This window comes from Haliotis rufescens, unplaced genomic scaffold (assembly GCF_023055435.1).
Source record: "Haliotis rufescens isolate VD_foot unplaced genomic scaffold, xgHalRufe1.0.p SCAF_10, whole genome shotgun sequence".
Taxonomy (NCBI): Eukaryota; Metazoa; Mollusca; class Gastropoda; order Lepetellida; family Haliotidae; genus Haliotis; species Haliotis rufescens.
In genome coordinates this window covers 16,958,521-16,973,713 of record NW_025963780.1, presented here as the reverse complement: position 1 = coordinate 16,973,713, position 15,193 = coordinate 16,958,521, and the positions used below count along the sequence as shown (strand labels likewise).

Below are 15,193 nucleotides of genomic sequence, written 5' to 3'. Positions count from 1 at the left end.
TTAATGTTATAGATTAGATGCATTAGATTGTTTAAAGTAAACTGTCGGACAAAAGAAAGTATACACTCATGTTTGATGACGGCTAAAAATGAAACAAACAAGAAATGTATTTTCAATGAACATCTTCCCGAGGCAAGGGAGTAAACTAACTTTTAAGATGGAAACTGGACGTTCCTAGTCAGGTAACTTCCTTGCCTCGGAAAGATGATTGATGAAATGGTTGTAGTGATGTTTGTGATACGGGTATAATATGTGATATTACATCATGATGCATTATATTACTGAGTGTTGTATATGGCAATGTAATTTTTTATTAAACAATGTTGTAATTGTTTACAATTGTTTTGCCGATATTCAGTTGAAGTTCATAGCATTTGGTTTTGAGAATAATTAGTTGTCAGGGATGTAGTACTATCTAATGTAAGCAGTGGTGTGGAATAGAATTTACAAGTGTATACTTACTTTTGCCCAGCAGTTTGAAATAAAAGTTATGGGTAACAGTTAAGAGCGGAGCTTTTATTTGATAGCTTAATCACACATTTAACAATTGTACCCCAACGGCGTGAGACGTTGCTCACAATATCAATCGCTGGTTTGTCTGTCCCAGACTCTATCATTCAACACGTCGTCACATCAGACATCTGATTGTGGAAATCGAATTATATGTGTTACCTTACCAAGGTGACGTGCTGATATGCTTTCAATACCTGTCATATGTTCGAGTGAAGTATTACGGTTTAAAAATAATTGTTTGAGCACATACAGAGTCATATTTTGTTTAAAGGCTGTTGTCGGTGATTCCGTAATTCTGATCGACAAACCACTCAAAACACTGGACCCATGCCGCTTCACTCAATATATTTGCTAGCACCAAAGAGTTCGCGTTTTATTTGGTCATTGAAGCTGCACGTTCGGTTCCCAATTCAATTTACCGCCGTTAAATCTACAGGTTACCTAGCTCTACATTGAAAACATGTTTATTTCCCAATGAGCTCACAAAATGCATCCTCGATTATCTAGAATATCACATATCTTCTCTATTATCAAATGCTATACCATAACAGAATGGAGATATAACTCAATGAACAAGCGAGGGTGACTGAATTTAGGACTGGATGATCATACGGTGCTACATTCTGTCGTAATGAATCTGTAACATCACACATTCAACTGAATCATATACTACCGACAAAAAATAAGGGAACTGATGAAATGATAGTGAATGTATAATGACAATTAATATCTGTAAAATTAGCTTCGAGCGTGTCGATCAATATCTGGTGTGTCCACCATGTTTGGGCGATACATGGGCGACACCTTGATGGCATACTGTTGATTAACGTTCGTATGGTGGCCCTGGATAATGCTTGCTGTCCCAAGCTGGGCCATGCACGTTGGCGGATGCAGGGTCTCTGACGAACCCCCGCCTTGTAGATCCCAGATGCTTGATTGGGGACATGTCAGCACATGCATTAAACTTATTCACACATTCAACAAAACTAGGGACATGGCATTATAGTGAAATACCATACAGATGGGTAGGTAATAAACCCATCGTCACATATACGTTGTTAATTTACCTATTACACCAGAAATACAATGCCATGCTACTTTTCCGGAGTTGTTGATGCTTACAAAACCATGAGTGAGAATGTCGAATGTATTTCCCACTTCACAGAGTGTTTCAATAGTTCCAGGGTTAGAAACTAATAGCTTTTGTCCACTAGTCCTTATAATAATAACATATAGCAAAACCCTTAAAATAGGCCAATTTCTACTAGTCCTTAGGATACCTTTACTATTGGGCAGTTTGGTAAGGACTAGAGGACTCGTGCCAATTTCTAACGCTGACTGTTCCAGATACAATTTTTAAATTTTTCAGGTATTTTTCTTCCATCTTTCACGATTTCTAATTTCTCGAAAATGTAGATCAACATATGACTGACAATTGGTTTGCACAGAAAATATTTTATTAAAAAAAATATCAACATGAATATCATCCATTTCACTTTGGTAAAGTCTGACAGGTTTGAAGTTGATGGGCGGTATGAAGCAGCTCGTGTGGTCAGCGTATGCTGTAAGGCCCTACTGAAGAAAAGACCATATGTAAATAGCAAATAGCTGGTGTTCAAAACGCAAACCCCACTGGTGCCACTATTCCTTCACAATCTCATCCCATGTAATATTGTAACTTGAGATGGTTGCATGACATGAATAACAGCGTGTCGAACTGAAACGCTACGAAATCATTCATACCTTCAACTATAAAATCTTGGAATGATTTAGAAACAAACATAAACTGATCCAACACCAATCCTTTTATTACAAGAAATAATGTAAAACCGGGCAAAATGAGCGTTCCATGCTGAATAGAGATTTATCTAGATGGGGTTTAGTAAATGACGCCTCCTTGCTTGCAAATTTCCCAAGAAAACAGTTTGAATTCCTGTCTTCTTCTTGGAATGCATTAATTTTAATACCACTCGTACTAATTGTATTAATAATCTTTAAACCGTAAGAGTGTACAAGAACGTTATAGAAATTGTGGTTTTAAAACTAATTACGATATTTGATCTGTTACATGGTTTTACAAGACATAGCCCTAGATTTCCTGTTTCTTACCATGTATTCTAGCAGGATGTTTGTCATCTGTGGCGCTCCTCTCCTCTGATCCTTGTGTCTGCCATGTTTGCACAAGGACTTTTTTCAATGTGTCTGTTCGACAATAAAACCAGTTATGAATGGTAGATCAAATAAATATACGCATGTCACGGACATAAATATTCATGTATGGCTGTCAAGCAATTATTGGCGTGTGGCAGTAAACAATAACTTACATCCGTCAAACACATAATTGAGGTGTGGAGATCACCAGACTGAAAACTCAAATCAAATATACGGTATAACCAGGGACCGGTCAGATGTAGAGGCAGAATAGTATTTTCTAATAAAAACCTGTCCTGGTGGATTGTATAATGTGATCCGAAATCAGCCTAACCATATTCAAACTGGCGGGGGAAGAAAATACACACCCATTTATGGTGGCTAAAATGAAACTAACAAGAAATGGTTATGTAATGCATGTTGGACCTTAGGTTTGCAGTGTTTCGTCGACTGTTTTAATGATAGTTACGTTTTGATAACGTTTGTAAATGTTTTGTCAAAGCCAGTTTTAAAGTGTGTACTATCTTTTGCCCGGCATTTTAGCTGCAAAATCACCCGAGATACGTTACGATGAGGTTGTATACAGGCCTATTCCAAATAATTTTATGTTTATCATTTTTCATCACGTCCTCTACATATTCTGGGTCGTACCATGGATGGACCTGTGTCAAAACCAAAAGCATCGAGCCACTCCATCATGTCGCTGAAGATAATGTAGTTGTACCAAAGCTGGATATTCACTGACAATGTGTTGGAGAGTCTCATTAAATTCAAGGCATTATCTACATTTCATATTTACATGTTGATGCAAAATCACACATTGGCGGTTTCGAGTGGTGAAATGACTGATCATGAGCAGCAAACAGAAAGATTTCTGTTTCACTTTTCAGGCTAGCCGACTTCATCAAAGCTAAGGACTCTGCGGGGCTGCTATTCTTCTCAACACACTGTACATAAACTCCGTTCAGATAGCAACGATATCAGATATCTAGAGTCTGGGCCAATTTGATATGGCACTTCGCTTGGTTAACACTCATTGACACCCCTGCTTGTCTTCTAGTGGGGATCCAGGGCAGAAAAGGTCCCCAGTATCCTATACTTGTCTACCTGTGGTGAGTCCATGGCAGAATAGGTCCCCAGTACCCCATGCTTGTCTCCCTGTGGGGATCCATGGCAGAAAAGGTTCCCAGTATCCTATGCTTGTCTACCTGTGGTGAGTCCATGGCAGAATAGGTCCCCGGTATCCCATGCCTGTCTCCCATGGGATTCTAGGTCAGTATATGTCCCCAGTATCCCATGTTGTCTCCCTGCGGTGATCCAAAGGCAGAATAGGTCCTCAGTACCCTATACCTGTCTCCCATGATGATTCCTAGGGCACAGTAGGTCACCAGTCCCAAACGCCTGTCTCCATGGTAATTCCAAGGCAGAATAGGTCCCCAATATTCCATGCTTGTCTCCCCGTGGTGATTGCAGGGCAGAATATGCCCCCAGTACCCCACGCCTGACTCCCCCTGGTGATTCAAGGGCACAATATGCCCCCAGTACCCAAAGCTTGTCACAAGATCCGTCTTATAAAGTGGATATAGTGGTTAGAATGTGTGATTTGCCTGATTGCGTGTAACCACTCCTCGAAACGTGGGCAGTTGCTCATACTGTCGATCATAGGTTTACCTGGTAAATGAATGGATTATCTATGTTGCGTAAAACAACATTCATGTGACTATAAGTTGAATAGGAAACGATAGAGTTCATACATGAGGTCACAGAAAGGGAAATACCCCTTTGTCGAACATGGCGATAAAAGGCAAGAAAACGGATGAAATCAGACAGAGGTCCTGCAGCTTTATGTATTCCTTCGTTAAGTTGCCGTGTTGAGTGTTAACCCGATTGGCAGTTATTTGGACGGAAATATTTGAAATTTCGGCTGGTATTATTCAAAGGTCGAATGGTTCCAATAAATGTTGCTGGTTTGCCCAATTTGCGCCAAAGGAGAAACATGATCACAAAGGGAGGTAATTGATGCATCGTGATCACTATATAACCACTGGATAAATCTGTCGCGCCTTAATGAATTTAATCATTTTCGGTAGATTAAATAACGTGATTTTCTTCTCGATGTTTCGAGGGGTTTTGATGTTTTTATTATCTTTAACTACACGATTATGTGTTTTACTGCATGCAATCGGTCACTTAAGCGAATGGAGCGACAATGAGTATACATATATAGTTTCAAAAGTTTGGCGGTTATCATTGTCTAAAGTTTTTATTCGCCTCACCAATAGATACATTATTTTATAATCCTGTTAAACATCCTCTTTATAAAACAAAACTCTAATTTTCACCCTTTTATGTTCCTTGGCATTTAAATGTGCTACATTCATTGTATCCAAGTGTTGAATTGAAGCCGGGCCTTGGTGTGACGAGGAAAGCCTTCACTCCGAGGCTGTTCAACGCCATGTTATGTATTTGTAATGGATTACATTGCATACTTGCCTGTATTATCTAGATTCGGTTGCACTTTGTCAGTTTAGTGCACGTTCAATTGCAAGTATTCATTAAAGTTTTATGTAAATTAAGATCCTACGGAATTCGTCAATTTTACCGACTCCTCTGGGGATAACGCTATATAGTGAAGGGGATTCATGACAGACTGTTTCCCTTGTACTGTCCGCATCTTGTGCGAGGGCCGTCCTAACGATCCGGGGTTATATTACATGGCTGATTGTGAATCATCGTGCTTGACGAGGTGGATCGTTGCTTATGAAATCAACCACTGATTTCTCTGGTACAGATTTGATTATTTACAGGCTGCCGAAACATTGCTAGAAAGTTTTGCTAACAGCGTGCAAAATCTTCCACGCACAAACTCGCTCTCTCATAGATCATTCGGCAATGTTATTTTACATCCTCCTCTATTCGGCTTCAATTAAAGCCTTTTCTGACCATCCGTGGGAAGCCCGGATTAGGAAAGGTCCCCAGAAGCCCATACTGGTCGTAAGAGGCGATTAGGTGGAACTGGTGTTGAGACGCGGTAACTTGGTTCATTGCGTGTCCTCGTTCCACGACGGCGTGGGTTGTTGCTCACAATATCGATCACTGGGTTGTCTGGTCCAGATTCGAATATCTCCAGGCTGCCGTCATACAGTTGGTATATTGTTGAGTGGGGCGTTAAACAACAAACACAAAATCTAGGGTCCCATCTCTAGCATCCCATTCTCAATCCCTTTGCAGCTTTAGCATCCCAGTTCATCCCATCATCAGCTCAAGCATCTCATTCTCATCCCCTTCTCTGCTCTATAGGACCCCATTATCAATCTTATATCAGTTCTAGCATCAAATTCCCAATCCCTCCTCAGCTGTAGCATCCAATCCTCATCCCCTACTCCGCTGTAGCATCCAATCCTCATCCCCTGCTCCACTCTAGCATCCAATCCTCATCCCCTACTCCGCTCTAGCATCCAATCCTGATCCCCTACTCCGCTCTAGCATCCAATCCTTATCCCCTACTCCGCTCTAGCATCCAATCCTCATCCTCTACTCCGCTCTAGCATCCAATCCTCATCCTCTACTCCGCTCTATAGGACCCCATTATCAATCTTATATCAGTTCTAGCATCAAATTCCCAATCCCTCCTCAGCTGTAGCATCCAATCCTCATCCCCTACTCAGCTCTAGCATCCAATCGTCATCCCCTACTCCGCTCTAGCATCCAATCCTCATCCCCTGCTCCGCTCTAGCATCCAATCCTCATCCTCTACTCCGCTCTAGCATCCAATCCTCATCCCCTACTCCGCTCTAGCATCCAATCCGCATCCTCTACTCCGCTCTAGCATCCAATCCTCATCCCCTACTCCGCTCTAGCATCCAATCCTCATCCTCTACTCCGCTCTAGCATCCAATTCTTATCCCCTACTCCGCTCTAGCATCCAATCCTCATCCTCTACTCCGCTCTAGCATCCAATCCTCATCCTCTACTCCGCTCTAGCATCCAATCCTCATCCCCTACTCCGCTCTAGCATCCAATCCTTATCCCCTACTCCGCTCTAGCATCCAATCGTCATCCCCTACTCCGCTCTAGCATCCAATCCTCATCCCCTGCTCCGCTCTAGCATCCAATCCTCATCCCCTACTCCGCTCTAGCATCCAATCCTCATCCCCTACTCCGCTCTAGCATCCAATCCTCATCCCCTACTCCGCTCTAGCATCCAATCCTCATCCCCTGCTCCGCTCTAGCATCCAATCCTCATCCCCTGCTCCGCTCTAGCATCCAATCCTCATCCTCTACTCCGCTCTAGCATCCAATCCTCATCCCCTACTCCGCTCTAGCATCCAATCATCATCCTCTACTCCGCTCTAGCATCCAATCGTCATCCCCTACTCCGCTCTAGCATCCAATCCTCATCCCCTGCTCCGCTCTAGCATCCAATCCTCATCCTCTACTCCGCTCTAGCATCCAATCGTCATCCCCTACTCCGCTCTAGCATCCAATCCTCATCCCCTGCTCCGCTCTAGCATCCAATCCTCATCCCCTACTCCGCTCTAGCATCCAATCCTCATCCCCTACTCCGCTCTAGCATCCAATCCTCATCCCCTACTCCGCTCTAGCATCCAATCCTCATCCCCTGCTCCGCTCTAGATTCCAATCCTCATCCCCTGCTCCGCTCTAGCATCCAATCCTCATCCTCTACTCCGCTCTAGCATCCAATCCTCATCCCCTACTCCGCTCTAGCATCCAATCATCATCCCCTGCTCCGCTCTAGCATCCAATCATCATCCCCTACTCCGCTCTAGCATCCAATTCTCATCCCCTCAGCTCTCGCATCCAATTCTGATCCCCTCAGCTCTCGCATCCAATTCTCATCCCCTCAGCTCTCGCATCCAATTCTCATCCCCTCAGCTCTATATACTAGAGGGGAGCACGGGTGGCCCAGTCGTCTGAGGCGCCAGGTACGCCAGAAACCTATGGTTGTGGGTTCGAATCCCGGTTCGCCCCGATTATGTTTCTAGGTTTGTCAGCACCATACCCGTGCGCGTGGGTTTCACCGAAGTTGTAAACGTCTGAGACCTGCATCACTTCGGGCTTTCCTCCCACATTAAGCTGACACGCGGCGATATAACTGGAATACTGTTAAAAGCGGCGTTAAACCCACACACTCACTCACTATATACTAGAGTGTTCTTTTATGGAAGTATCTTCATCAATCCTCATTCCTGACACCCCAGACTTAATTTCTGGGGACAGTATGTGAGTCAGTAAACCCAAGCCTGTCCTAAATACCAGGCCTCCTCCGTGGCCGATCGATACTCTGGCTGTGTTTGTGTGATGTCGTACCACACTGAGCGTTTTCTTGCTCTCGTATATATTCATATACTCTCTCTCTCTCTCTCTCTCTCTCTCTCTCTCTCACTCTCTCTCTCTCTCTCTCTCTCTCTCTCTCTCTCTCTCTCTCTCTCTCTCTCTCTCTCTCTCTCATTCCTTGCAGTCAAATATATAACTTGGACGCCGAAAAGCCAAACTATATTGAAAATTGAATATCATTAAAAACTCCTTGTCATTTATTCATTAACCGGTGTCTTCTCTGCCCTGTGACCTATCAAACTTAATCCGGGCGACACATTTTACAAGAATATCTTTCCACCGAACGTACAAGCTTATCCGGGGAGTATTTCCGTATACTGGATCGACAAAACCTGCAATTAATTGTGTCGGCGAATCAATCAGTCATTATTCAAGCCGTTCGCCGCCATTAAACGCGGCTTTATATAAATCTCGTAATCAGATTTTCTTGATTCGTTCGATCTTGTCAAGGCCTCAATCCCTCTCCGTGGTTTAAGGGGAATTGGAAACTAAATTCACATCAACTTGCAGGAGGACAAAATACTTCTTCAAGCCGATTTCTAGTCGGGACTATTTTTTCTGCGCAGTAATCGGATTGATCTGAAGTGTGACAGACCACTCCAGAACTAATTATCTGATGAAACAAAATAGTCCCAATACCCGCGAGCGTTATCGCGGAAGATAGGAAACAATATTCATTGATCGTGTCTCGTAAGGAAATGTTTTTATTATGATGGTCGGGGATAAAAAGTTCATCAAAAGGCTGTTTTTGTATGAGAGTGCAGTAATCTTGTTTTAAATACATGGCAGGCATAAAGAATGCTTGTCGGCGACAGTATATTAGCTGTTTTGTTAAAGTGCTAATTCCCGATAACTGTGACAGCTTTCGATTAAATGAACAATTACATGAAGCATTGGCCAAGTGAAACGTACACTGAAATGACCGCTTAAGATACTTTGATGCTTGAGGAGAACTTCGGAGAAAGTCGTACAAGAACGGGCTCCACGTGCCTCGGATTAACAGTAGGGTTATTCTAAATACTGATTATTAGGTTCTTCAAAGGCGCGACATTTTGAAAAAACATGCTAAAATAAAGGGCGAGAACTCTTTACTTTCAGGGGCAGCTTAACGGTATGCTTTGTGAAGTGATAGCATTCAGCTACCTGTTCTGCGTGTTACATTTGCTCGGCATCAAGGGGATAAGACAAGGACTGGTTGGTTTGGAGTCGGTATGCAGTATGTGAGTGGGATATCCATGCTCTACTGTGGCATGAAATCTTGAAAGCGTCGTTATACCCCATTCCACTTCACCCTTTAAATTATGTCTTTCAATGCAAATGATCATCTGACAAATGTACAGACAATTGCAAGGATGATTATGGTCGTGGTGTGGGAGTACACCTGCGTGTGTTGTGGGAAGGTGACACAGCCTTCCTTGTCATTATGAGGTACTGTGCTCCGTCACCTGGAGTTCATTTCCTGTCTAGGTCTAGCCGTGATAATAACTGCCTGCAGCCTGCAGGCCCCGTTCCACACAGCGATCTTAGCGCTAAGACGACCGTAACTCCCATACCTTAACACAGACTTGAGACAACCGGGGCCCAGAGTTCACTTGTACAAAGCAATCTTAGCACCAAGGCTAGTTAAAGTCTATGTTAAAATATGGGAGTTAAGATGATCTTAGTGCAAATATCTCTTCGTGCAAGACATAATTAATTGTCCCAGAAAATCCTTGTAAAAATAATTATGCTTAAGACTGTTGACAAAAAAAGAACTTGTTTGTCACCAAAATAGTTGTAAGGGTTTTTTTCTTTAAAAACCTTTAAGGCTAATAGTTTTAATGAAAAAAATATCTGGTTTTGCAGCTGTAACAGAAAAAAAATCTAATCTCGATACACAATCCCAGCAAAATCAAAACAATGGTAGGGAAAGGGTTCGTGGTATGATGAGTGAGTGAGTGAGTATTCCGGACTCTATCCGCTTTTTGCAATATTCTAGTAATATCACGTCGGGGGACACAAGAAATGCGATTCACACATTGTACCCATGTTGGGAATCGAACCCGGGTCTTCGACGTGACGAGTTAACACTTCAACTACAAGGCTACCCAACCAGCCCCATGGTATAATAGAATTGAGTTGTAAAACACAAGACAATACAGGATAAGTGCCTGTTTGTCTACCTATGTTGTCAACCTAACTGGCATATCTGGTCACGTCTACACTATATTGATACATCTTAATATTAGACGTATTATTTTCTTCCTATCTAGTAAATTTATTTATCTACCATACGGAAACACCAGCAATCGAAGTCTTTTGCAAATATCATATTGCTGGAATATGGCTGGGTGCGGCGTAAAACAACATTTTCTCACGAGACTGCGCGCTATACACTGTCACTACTCGCTAATAGAAGTAGGATGCACTTCTGTGTTTACGTGAGAAGCGGTGCGTCCCCAATACATGTCACGAGGTCACGTCAGCTCGCCAACTCATACAGTGCTACTGTCAGTTAAGAGCTTTACATACATATACATAACTGTCATCATTGCGTTAAACATGGGGTATCTATTAGTAAATAGGTACCCCATTATTTCAGGCGGTGCGGTTATTACAAGCATTATCACCCATGCACGCAACTTTTATCCTAACAGAATACTCGTAATAACTCGTAATGGTCGGAGTCATGCAAATCATTAACCAGTACAAATCTAATAACTACACATTTTTGTTCAATTCGATTTTTGTTCATAAAAACAGTCCAAAATCACATCCCTACATTATTCCACAAATTCAGGTTTCATCTGACGATTTCAAACACTAACAAAATGTCCCTTTTCATCAGATTCCGTTAACTTTTAATAAACTTAATAAAGACTCAATTCAATGCAACTCCGACGGCACATGGCGAATAAACATGGCCACCAGCGCTATTTGCACTGGCGTCGTTTACGTGACGACCCACGCTTCGTGCTGCGTTGTCGATCCGACCAGTCCGTGTTGCGTGTGAGGTAGAGAGTTCATCTCCAACCTCTTCTGTTCAAGAGCCGGTTGTCCGGTCTAGGGCGGCAGTTTCCTTTAATAATCCTTGATTCCACAAAGCGCTCCGAGGAACAATTATCTAATGCACGACAATCCTGCCTGGAAATGTTGGACTTGCGGAATTAAGGAGACTATTGAAAATCACCTGGCAGTAACGAGTTGGAATAGCTCGATTGTTTTCATTATCAGTCTGCCTGTAATAAAAGTCTTCGCTGTTGAACGGAGTCGTCTGAAACCGTAAATTGACTAAAAGCGCTGAAGGCGCCGATTAAGCATTTAAGGGGTCGCTTGTGTTTCGTAGAGTAATTGCTCTGAATATTTGTTGAGAGCAATTTCCTTAAATGATTAAAAACGAATACCTGACTTTGTGTAAATGTGGCTTGAATCTGTCCAAAATAGAATTTTGTCATATTTATACTTTTCAGCAGTTGGTTTCGTAGGTATTTCAGGATGTATAAGAAAGTAAAAATAAGCCGTCAATAATAACAGTCATGTAATCATAAACATCGAAATTGTAGTGAGTGACAGTCACGCCATTTGAAAGTGTATTCGCGTCATATCATGGCGCCAAGAAAGTCATATGATATAGGTGAGTGAGTGAGTAAAGTTCTACACCGTTTTAACTCCATTCCAGCAATAGCATGGCGTGGACACCAGAAATAGGCTTCACATATTGTGGGGAATCGAACCTGGTTCTACGGCGTGAACAAGGCTACACCACCGCCCATGCAATAGGTATGGTGAAATGTGGTTTAACGTCGCGTCCAACATTCAGTTTAACATGAATACCCCACTCAGACACCGACCCAACCAGTCCTTGTTTTAGACCCTTAATACCGAGCGCCAGACAGGGTAACAACAAGTACCATCTTTTAACGTCTTTACGTATGATGCGGCCAGGAATCGAAGACCGGACCTTCCGCTCTCCCGGCGGACGCTCCACCACTAGACCACGGAGGCGGTACCATGTGATAAAGGTAACTCCTTTTATCATACACCAAGGTGCAGTCCACGAACACAATCAGATGCTTCCTAACCAAGGATAATAATCCTGTATCTGAAATTAGAAACCTCAACCAGCCGATCTGGCAAGCTCCTCACAGCGATAGCCCGTTCGCGGAGCTTTCTATACTATCGCTGCCACCAGTCAAAACTCCCCACCGTGATAGGTGGCCACAACCGTGCCTAGTGTTGAACTCGCAACCGAATTACCGTTATGTTCACAAACAAGTGACGACTGTCTTGATGTCGAATACACTTACCCCTGGTAAATTACTTTCTTTGTTTGTCAATTTGAATTTCTATTTCATTAAATCTATCATGTCAGTGATATAGTAAAAATATAAGGGAGAAGTTGGTTGATTTTCCGTTTGTCTGCAATCTCGATCCAATACAAACAACAAAGTAAATTCATCTGGAAACCATGGTCAGTCGTAAACCTTTTCAAAATTAACTGTGATGGCATTCCCAAAGACATAAACAAAAGTATGAACGTTACTTCATTTGGGGTTAGAGGGCACATTTCAAGATTCTTGTAATGCCCGCGCCCACACTGGTGGCAGCGACGTTACCGAGAGTGTAACGAAGGTGTCACGCGCTGGAAGGAGCTTGCCGATCTGGCAGCTAAGGGGCATAACTCTGCACAACGAGTTACCGCCCTTTTTACCATGGGGCCACTTGTGTCCCTTCGATGGTGTGTAGGCTACATTCTACCCCTGACAGATGTCATCGATCACTGATATGTATGTGGGACACACAGGCAGAATATATCCCAGGTTCCTCAGCTTGTTGTAAGTGTCGACTAAAATCAGGATTGGATGGGCAAGACGTTTGACCCAACTGATAGTGTATGACCGTACCACCCTACCTTGCCTCGAATATGTACAGGCCGCCTCCACGGAGTTGTACTAGTGCTATTACTAAAAGCGGCGTAAAACCTTACTCACTCACTCTTCCTACTGTGTGAATGTTCACCCAACCAAACGTTCTGGACCCGTTTGTATTGAACCTCTATTAAGTAAAGGGTTCATTATACCCAAATGGTTCGTTAAATTCTTAACGTTGCATGTGTTGAGAACGGCATTAAGATGGGTCAAACCCGTCATCAAACTGTCATTAACCAAAGATAATTGAAGTGTACGATTTCCATTAACGTGGCATTCGGGGTATTCCCCAATAATTTTCCCACAATTCCTCTTTCTCACTTTCTTCTTCCTGTCATCTGCCAAGTGGCATGAATGGCACATAGACAGTAGTTTTAGGGGACCCCTGCATTTTATCAACATATTAGCGGATATTATTAGGCATGGCTGTTTAATAACAGGTTAATGATACCACGGGCCTGCATTAAGTTAATTAATAAACCATTAACATAAGGATGGTACCATTAAAAGTCTGATACAACCGAATTTAATGGCATAACAGTTAATGAAGGTTTTATTACGCGTTAATGAATCTTTTAAGTTTAATACAACCGGTTCCTCGTCTAACACAAGGAAGGTAACGCTGTGCTCACGCGGAGAGCTGGCATGGACGAGGGTCTACAGTCACATAGCTACACGCAGAGAGACTCAAGGCACAACGAGACCGCTTCCTACCTCTTGCTTCCAGCAACCTATATATCCGATGAACAACGTGTGTGCTTCCAAAGGGATCGGGAACCGGTCATGGGCGCAAATTGATGAGGTTTGATGCAATCAATACAAGGTCCTCATGCGTCTGTAGACATCACGAACACGGAGCGTCCTGATACTAAAACCACGACTGACATCCATCATAGAAAGAGAAGGAGTGAGAGACAGAGAGAGATCGAGAGACACAGAGAGATAGAGAGACAGGGAAACAGCGTGACAGACAGGGACAGAGAGACAAACAGAAAGAGACACACACAGAGAGACGATAGAGACAGATGTGAGAGAGACAGGCACATAGAGTGAGATGGAGAGAGAGACAGAGACAGATCGAGATCGAGAGAGACACATGAATGAATATCTGAAGGAACATGAGGGTCGCAAGTTCACAGTTTACATTAATGAGCAGTGTGGAGTCGGTATTTTCAAGTGTATACTTTGTTTTCCCCGACAGTGCTGACTTACAGTCATTAACTTCTTTAAGTTGAATTAATCGCAACATCTATATGTATATATCTTCGCTGAAAGTAGGCCGCTTGTCTCATTCATGTGTTTGGTACAGAATAAACAACGTCCATCAACCTTTCCTTCGCGGAGTGTCACACATGACATAATTCATCCGTTAGTCCCGCCATCCACGTTCACACTTAGGGACTGTAACCTGCGTCGACTCCATTCGTCTTCCGCTACCATTAGGTTGATTGCAGCCCTTAAGCCGTATTGGTGAAACAATAAAATCTTTTCCACAAGAAGTTTCCCCATAAACGCAAACGACCGTTGGCATTCTCATTATCTACTGACGGATAAACTGGGCTCAGATTGAACTTTATTTCCCCCGTACCGAAACTGATGACAATTTTCTCGCCTTGTTTAAAGGTATATCGTTCTTAGTGTCTCTTAAATCCATGGCGTTAGACAACGTTTGGCATGTTGATGTAAATATGCCTGTTTCGTTTCGGGTTTATTTCCTCTACCGCATTTCACATCTGTCAGTTGTCACGACAAATGTAGGTATACATGTTCCGAAAATCACATATATCTGAAATTAATGTATAACTGTGCAGGAAACTATGGTTTCTGAAGCGTACTTACTCGCAAGCACCTACTCTTCCCGCGTCGCGTGATTAAATTTGTTGGACGGAACTGTTAAAAAAGTCAGAAGTTTCTTATCGAAAAAAATAAATTGTCCCCGAAAAGTCTTGAAAAAAATAATTATGCTGCAAACTGTTGAGAAAAAAAGAATTGCCTGCCAGAAAAAGAAGATTGTTGCAAGGTGTATTTCTTCGGAAAAAATTCAAGCTCATAGTTATAAATAAATATGTGGTTTTGTTGCTGTAGACCAACTCCTATTGTGTAAGATGGACAGGCATGACTACGGTCGCTTCGTAGTTGGGTTTACTTCGACCATGACTCTACGGTCGCTTCATAGATGGGTTTACTTCGACCATGACTCTACGGTCGCTTCATAGATGGGTTTACTTCGACCGTCACTCTACGGTCGCTTCATAGATGGGTTT

General features: G+C 42.7%; 1 long non-coding RNA gene across 1 annotated transcript; it reads right to left on the bottom strand.

Annotated features, from left to right (window-relative positions):
* Positions 1-1,959: 1,959 nt before the first annotated feature.
* LOC124123584 lies at positions 1,960-13,802 on the bottom strand. The gene is made up of 3 exons (XR_006859321.2): positions 13,644-13,802; positions 2,623-2,715; positions 1,960-2,088 (listed from the first exon to the last, which is right to left on the bottom strand). It is a non-coding gene; the product is annotated as an uncharacterized LOC124123584 (long non-coding RNA).
* Positions 13,803-15,193: the final 1,391 nt, after the last annotated feature.